Genomic DNA, 8591 nt, shown 5'->3' with positions numbered 1-8591 from the left:
ATCTGGACACCTCCCTCAGAATGTCTGTCAGTCTGTCCTTCCTTCCTTGCTTCCTTCCACCAAACAAGTAGGCACCTGCTTCATCCCTCAAGGAGCTGGTGGGTGACACTGCAGTGGAAGCCATGTGCTATGTGATATGGTTAAGGCGTATGCAGGAGACTATAAGGCTCAGCAGGCCAGGGTGGGAGGTGGGGTTGTGATCAGGGAAGGATTTTGGAAGCAAGTGGTGCCTAATTTGATGAATTCAGGCTACTATGGGATGGGTGAAGGGTAGAGAGGATTTGTATTCCTTAAGAGTTGACAGAGGCCAGAAACCTAAAAGCCCATTCAGCCTCCTTCATTTATTATTTATTTATTATTTTTATTTATTCATTTTGAGACAGAGTATTGTTCTGTCACCCAGGTAGAGTGCAGTGGCATCATAGCTCACTGCAACCTCCAACTACTGGGCTCAAGTGACCTTCCTGCTTCAGCCTCCCGAGTAGCTGGGACTACAGATGCGTGTGCCACAACATCTAAAATTTTTCTGTTTTTAGTAGAGAAAGGGTCTCACTCTTGCTCAGGCTGGTCTCGAACTCTTGAGCTCAAGCGATCCTCCCTCCTTGGCCTCCCAGAGTGCTAGGATTACAGGCGTGAGGCACCATGCCCGGTCTTCCTTCATTTATTGTACCAATATTTGAGTGTCTGCTATGTGTGAGCCACTCACTGAGCTAGTGGCAGTCAAGACTGAAATGGTCCCTGCATTCATGGGACTTGGGATCCAGAGGCACCTGGGTAAGCAGGTGGGTGAAAAGGTCATTTGCTGAGATGAGGCACACATGGGGAGAAGCAGGTGCTGGCTAGGGAACATGAGTACAGCGCTGGATATTGATTTTGATTTGCCTACAGGACACCCAGGTGGATATGCTCAGTAGGCAGTTGCACAAAAAGTTCTGGAAGCCACGAGAGAGGTGTAGGTTGTGCCTTGGAGTTAGAAGTCACCAGCCCATAGCTAGTAACTGAAGAGCTGTGAGGTGGGAGATCACCAGAGAATGAGCGATAGGAGAAGTGGGCCAACAGCACATCACCTCCTTCATTGCTCCTCTTCCTCTGCATGGCTGAGAAGGAGGAGCCAGATAGGTGAGAGGAAATTTAGAAGAGTAATATCTTGGAAATTAAGAGAAAAGAGAATTTCAAGAAAGAGTAGAAGGTGATCATATGAGAAAAAGACAAAGAGCATTCTTTTAGATTTTAGCCGAAGAGGTCATTCAACAGACTTACAGGGTCAAACCCTGCTGGCTGACCCCAGGTCTGCTGCCTCCAGGTTGCCTGTCTCTAATCATGTTGTTAGCACACAGCAACTCTCCCAAGGGGAAACTCCAGTCACCCTTAACTGCTGCCCATCCTTCATCTCCCACCTGTGTCCTGAATTTATCCCCTTTCTCTATCCATTCTGCCACACCTGAATCTAGGCTGCATTTCTTACTCCAACAGATTATTGCAAATGCCCTGGCATTATTATTTACTTTCCAGTTTAGCTCTACTAGCCTCCCACTGTTTCCCCAGTAGGTTATATGCCTGTCAAGACTTAGGACTTTGACACATCTTCTTTCCTCTGCCTGTGGTACCTGCCTCTCCCTCTTCCTCTACTTGGCAAAACTGTTAGTCATCCTTCAAGACTCTGTTCCTTTTCATTTAAGAAGCTTCTTTTGGGCCGGGCGTGGTGGCTCACGCCTGTAATCCTAGCACTCTGGGAGGCCGAGGTGGGCGGATCGTTTGAGCTCAGGAGTTCGAGACCAGCCTGAGCAAGAGCGAGACCCCATCTCTACTAAAAATAGAAAGAAATTATATGGACAGCTAAAAATATATATACAAAAAATTAGCCAGGCATGGTGGTGCCTGCCTGTAGTCCCAGCTACTCGGGAGGCTGAGACAGGAGGATCCCTTGAGCTCAGGAGTTTGAGGTTGCTGTGAGCTAGGCTGACGCCACGGCACTCACTCTAGCCTGGGCAACAGAGTGAGACTCTGTCTCAAAAAAAAAAAAAAAAAAAAAAAAAAAGAAGCTTCTTTTGGAAACCCTGAGGAATAATTTATTCCTTCCCTTGTATTCTCACCACATTTTGTTGATACCTGTTTTGTGGTGTCTGTCCTGTTATTGTGAGGATTTGTTACCAGTGTCAACAGAAAAGAACCCAAACTCTGTAAAATAATTTAGAGAGGTTTATTCTGAGCTGAATATGTGTTACCATGGGCCGGAGAGCCATGCCCAAGAAGCCTTGAGCAAGTGGTTTCTCCATGGTCGTGTTACAGTTTGGTTTTATACATTTCAAGGAGACAGGAATTACACATAAAGTCATAAATCAATACATGGAAGGCATACATTGGTTTGGCTTAGAAAGACAGGACATCTCCAAGCAGGGAATTATAGGTTATAGGTGGGTTTAAAGATTCTTTGATTTGTAATTGTTTAAAGAAATGAAGCTTTGTCTAAAGACTTGGAATGTTTTAAGTTAAGGACTCAAGTGATCTGTTAAGTAAATTGATGACCTGCAGGTGTGGTTTAAGCTTTGTCTTGCGTAGCCTTAGGCCTGTTAATGAGTTACAAAGGATGTCTCCAAGAAGGGAAGGGGGCATGAAGAGGCAGGTCTGACCTCCCTTTTCATGGCCAGCAACTCAGCTTTAGGGCATTTCTGGGGTCCCCTTGGCCAAGAAGGGCTCCATTCAGCCAGCTGGGGGGGTTTAAGATTTTATTTTAGTTCACACCAGTCTCTAGGTCTGCCTTCATTTGTATGAATTTCAGGTGTGAAAATTCCAAGAATTTGAAGTGATGGTTTTTACAGACTGGCAAGATCCTTGCTTTATAACCTGTAATCTCTGTGGCTAACCATAGGGCAGGAATACAGGAGGTACTCCGATATTTCAGGTTGGAAGTGATCAAATCTATGTAGCCATAAGAAACATAGCATATTCTTGATATAAATGTGGATATTAGCCAAATTGGGGAGAAGAATGGAAGGAGATGTTTGGGGATAAATACCATGAGTTTCAGTTTCTGGTTATGGAAGTAGACTCTTCTCATCCTTTAGTTCAGAAAAGATATAAAGTCATTTGCAAAGTTAGAAAATGGGAGGTCAGGAAGAGAAGAGGGGAAAAAAAATGAAATAAGCACCTGGTTGCTCCAGGAAAAGAATCTAGTACTCTAACTTTCCCTCATTGCTAATGACAGTGGCTCTCCCTGGAGCAGCTGTTAGCCGGGTCTCTTGGATAAATTCTAATGAGGCCTTTTTCTCATTAACACATCAGAACTCCATTCATCCACCTTTGCCTGGAGGTCAGAAACTGCAGGAGAATCTAAAATTCAGAGAAGCAAATCAACAAGCAAACATAAAAGAATAAACAACCAAACAAAACCTAAATAAAAATTTGCTAAAGATTGATTTTCACAATATATGGATACCTCTTCTAAGATGCCTGTCAAGAAGTGAGTAATTAATATGTTTCTAAGACGAGGAAATGACTTGGAAGAGAAATGAATGTGTACATAATAGAATATTTATCACTCTAAGGGCTTAACATAGCATCCTAGGAGAGTATTGTCAGTTACAAAATAGATTCAGTAAGGATAAAACTATGTACAAATCCAGTAACCTAACTTACATGAGATGGGTATCAGCAGAACTATTATTTAAGTATCAGAGGTAGATGCTTAAATAGAAGAGATAAATAGCATCTTAAAGAAGCCATTAATTCACATGCCCTCACAGGATAGGTAAGTAACCGGGCCTGGCACAGGGGTAGGAAGTGGTAGGGAGTTGGGGGCCCTTGGCGCACTGAGGAACGCTTGCCCTGTCTAAAGGAGAAACAGGCTCAGCTCCTGTCCTTGGGTGACCCCTCTCCTAACAGAAAAAGACCATCTACTTGTGAGTAAACGTTTTCCCCATCTTATTCTATGCATATTGGCCAAACTCAGAGAACATGCTTATAAAAACTAGAGGAGTAGTGGAAGAATGGGTCAGAGGACTTTTCAATGGCACAGATAGCACTGATGTCAACAGATTGCACATAAAGATCTACATGTCCACTAAGTGTCACTGTGGACTTTCCAAACTGACTCAAAAACATATCCCAGAGATGCTGATTTTATATGAGATAAATCAAAAAGAGTACAATTCAGGTAAGTAAAACATTTTAAGTGAACATGGGCAGTTTCCTTACATAGGAAATCTTATTGTGAATATATTCTTTAGTAAATATTCTTTTAGCATATGAAACAGTTATGTAAAGGGTCTTAATAAATTTATATCATAATTCATATATTTATTCATATGATAAAATTATATAATATATAAATTCATGAATTTATATTAAATAATTCATGTTTTTATGTAAAATAACACCTCAGTATCTGGAGAACAGTCTGGTGGCTAAAGCAAGCACCCAGAAATATTGTAAACCTAAATTTTTTTTTGAGACAGGTTCTTGCTCTGTTGCCTGGGCTAGAATGCAGTGGTGTTATCACAGCTCACAGCAACCTCCAACTCCTGGGCTCAAGCAATCCGCTTGCCTCAGTCTCCAGAGTAGCCGTGATTACAGGAATGAGCCACTGTGCCCAATCTAAAATATTTTTTACTAGGCAACTTTATCTCAAGTACACATAAGAAGTCTGAGCATCATACTTTGATGCCAAGAGGTATTGGGGCTCAGAAAATGATACCTCAAATTTAGGCATCTGAGTGCAATCAACAGTCATTGAAAGGGTGGGTCTCCACATGATGGGTTTCCTGCAGCAGGTCACTTTTCTGTCTTTGGATTGTTTCGAGCAAATAATTATTTTATTGCAAACAGGGTTCTCAAGGTCCCACCAAATCTATTAAGGCATCACGCCCCCTAACGTGTGTACTCATGTAGGTGCCTCATAAGAGTTCCAACCAAAGCTTCCGGTAGGGAAACGAGCCCATGAGAATTTTTTCTCCATTTAGTTGTGCCATCCCAAATGTCGGAGCCCCAGTCTTTAGTTTTAAATGGGATCTAAATCTAGCCAGGGTAGTAAGGCCCCAAGGAACTTTTAGCAGCCTCCTCAGCAACTCTGCCAGTGTCCTGATTTCTTTTTGCAACATAAGTGTTCCCCTTTTTGGTGACCAGGATAGTGCATGATGGTCACCCACTTGGGCTCAGCCACAGCCTGTATCAGGGCCACTATTTCATGGCATACTGAACATCCTTATTTCCTGCTGTCAGGGGCCCTCTTTTCTTCCAATGGCACCATGAGCATGCACAATCATAAAACGTATTTAGATTCTGTATACATGTTTACCTTTCTCCCCAACTGAAGAGCTCTGGTTAAAGCAATCAGCTCAGCTTTCTGGGCTGAAGTCCCAGGTGGCAGTGCCACTGCCATGATCACATATCCAGCCCTTTATTGTCCGTAAAGCTGCTTCCGTTGGTGAAAAGATCCCAGTCAGGCTCTGGCATTGGATGATCTGACAGATGCATCCTGCTGGATCAGACAGCCTCCAGAATCTCCACACAGTCATGCTGCAGAGGCTCATTCTCTTTGGCTGGGGACAGGGTGGCAGGATTGAGAATAGACACAGTCTTTAATAACAAGTCACAAGTAGCTGCTACGGCCCAGAGGCAAGGAGGCCATCCTCTCACGATACTGTTCAGCGGCTTTGACAAGTGTGCCCCTGGCCGTGGGATGTCTCCCAGCACCGGTACTAAGGCTCCAAGACTCATTTCTTGTTTTTCATGAACGTATAATCTAAATTCTTTCTTCAAGTCAGGCAACCCCAAAGTGGGGACAGTCATAAGACTCTGCTTTAGTTTTTCAAATGCATTTTGACAGTCTGTGTTCCAAAGCAGGGGCTCCACATGTGTCCCTTTAAGGGCCCTGTACAAGGGCTTTGCTATTAGTCCAAAGTTTGGGATCCAGATGCGACAGAACCCTGCCATTCCAAGAGCCCCAGATAAGCAACCTGCTATTTGCAAATCTGTCCAATTGCAGGTTCCCAGGTTCTGCAAGTCCCACTAAGGGTCCCATCAAACAGGGCAGGAGAGCCCTTTTAAACTCATGGGGCAACACAGTTCAGCAGTGTCACAAGACCACTCCAGTCCCAGGATCCTGCCATTCAAATACGACTGAGTGCCATTCATAGTCAGTTGTCGGTGAGTGCCTTAGCTGCTGCTTGCCTACGGCTGCCACACTCGTGGATCACCGTGTGCAGCTGGTGCTGGGGCGCCAGCGTGGTGACCAGGCAGAGGCACCTGGACCACTTCTGTGCAGGCATCTGGACACCCATCAAAGCCCCACTGTCAATTTCACTCGGGGCTCCAGTGGGGAATATTCGGATTGAAGCTACTAGTGAGGTAGGGGCCCCGGGCCCCCTCCTTTGATCTGAGTCCTGAACTTGAGAACAAACCTATTTGTCCTCTTGGAGGGTTTCCTGTTACCTGGAACACTTTGCATTTTTGGGTATTGCTCTTTCCAATGTCCTTCCTGTTTACGAAAAAACACACTGATTGTACATCAATCTGGGGTGGCTTTTTCCTCCCTTTCCTAGCGCATTGAAGCCCCCTATCTGAAATTGCCCTAAATTGCCCTGCCCTGGCTATGGGTGACCTCTGGCCAAATTGAGCTCCCTGCTTGGTCTTGGAAGGAGGGACCATTCCACCCCGGAGTCACAAGCTAGTGGGCGTAGGCCAGTCACGCCCTGCGCCGTCCCTCTCGTGGTCCCAAGATGGTGGTGGCGGCCTTGGGAGGGTGGGTCTGATGTTTCCCTCTCCCTGGTTCGTTCATTCGAGGTCACGTCTCTCTGGGTCTGATGTGTCTCTTCCAGAGAGACGCGACCTCGAATGAACGAACCAGAGAGAGGGAAACGAACCCAAGCAGTTCCGCGTGGGCCCGTTTCCTAAGCCAGCTGCCGGCCTCAGGGTCAGCAGGAGCCGGACTGCAGCCGGGCCTGTGGCGCCTTCCCGTGGCAGGTATGGCAGCCGCCCCAGGGATCCCGGCCGGGCAGTGCATCCGCGGCGCAGGTGTCCAGTGGGGAAGGGCAGTAGGGCATCGCCCTCTTCCTCCCTGCCTTCCAGTTTTCCCTCCTGCACGGGCGGCCCCCACGCTCGCCAGTCCCCCCTCCCCTGGGACCGCCCTTGGGGCTGTGGCCCTGTGTGGCACCTCCCCTCCAGCCGGCGCTGAACAGCTGGCCCAGGACTGGCGCAGACCAAGGGAATCCGACTGTGCTAAAACAAGTCATCACAAAGGCCTGCGGCAGTGTGAGCAGTGGGGACCCTGGCAGCGTGAGCTAGAGCACTGCTGAGCTATGGCTACTCCCCAGCTGGTGGGGACCTGGCAGCAGCACAGCCCGTTCACGAGCTCCAACCCTGTTAATCCTGCTCCATCACATGGGGTCTGCCTATCCCACCCACCACCACTAGAGGTCTCTCTTGTACCATTAACTTTATCCCAGGCCTTTATGCAAGTGCATGAAAGATTACACATATGGAATCTCGTCCCATTTACCTGATCTTTGACAAAATAATTACAGTTTTAATTTAAGGTTCCATTCAACAGCCACTTCTCCTCACACTCCAGCATGCACATTGGATTGTATTAACACCATTCTCTTTTAGACATAGACTTATAGCTGTAAGTTGGCCATTCAGCCAAGATTCTCCTTAAGGGGCTTTCAGATGGAATAGAAATGGAGCCTCCCATGTTGACAATCAACAACAACCAACACAATAGGGCTAGAAGACAATGCAGGGAATCCCCGACACAAATCATCTTAATGCCAAGGCCTTACCAAATGAATGGGAACCATATAAACAAGCTCCAAATCCAAACCTGATTCTCCAGTTCCATTCAACCTTGTGCCTTCCGCCCCAAACGATGCCTCCAAACAAATGTTACAGGAAGGTCTGAACCCTCCCCCAAATCGGTGGAATCAAGGGTTTCAGCGTGCATGCCAGGGAACTTACCAAACAAATAGCCACGGTGTCCAGACACTTCCCAAATCTGTTTCTTCTCAACTTAGTTCAAGTTGCAGGGAGCTGCATCTACTTTGGGGGAAAAGAGACTGGAGTTCCCTGGAGCTAAACAGGCTCTGACAGCTTCTGGGGCAGTCCGTTGCTCCCTCACCCTGAAAAGACATTGCTCCTAATGAGGAAGACCCATGGCTCGACCTGGGGCTGCTCCCTGCCTCTTCAGCAGTCACAGGGTGCCGTTCTCCTGGGGTGCCGATGGGCCCACCCAGGGATGTCAAAGTCTATTGCCAAAAGTTCAGCACTTGTCCCCGGGGCTGCACCAGAAGAACAAGGACAAGTGGTTTCAGGGGAAGGAAAGGGAGGTTTATTAATTTGCTGGCAAATGAGGAGGTTTGCAGACTCCTTCTTAGAGTACCAGTGTCCTATCTATAGCAGAAATGCAGAGCTTTTAAAGGGAGGTTTTTCAGCTTCAGGGTATTGTTTAACTACAGTTGATGGTTCTGATCAATCCCATCTCCAGCAAAGACAATCTCGGGACCTCCACCCGGACAATGCCATTGAGCCATCTCCTGTGGTAAAAAGGACACTCCCCTGCCCCTCTGATCACTGGCCCAGGCAGGAATGTAGGTTTT

Source organism: Eulemur rufifrons, chromosome 17 (genome assembly GCF_041146395.1).
Source record: "Eulemur rufifrons isolate Redbay chromosome 17, OSU_ERuf_1, whole genome shotgun sequence".
NCBI lineage: Eukaryota > Metazoa > Chordata > Mammalia > Primates > Lemuridae > Eulemur > Eulemur rufifrons.
Note: the sequence above shows the minus strand (reverse complement) of the source record.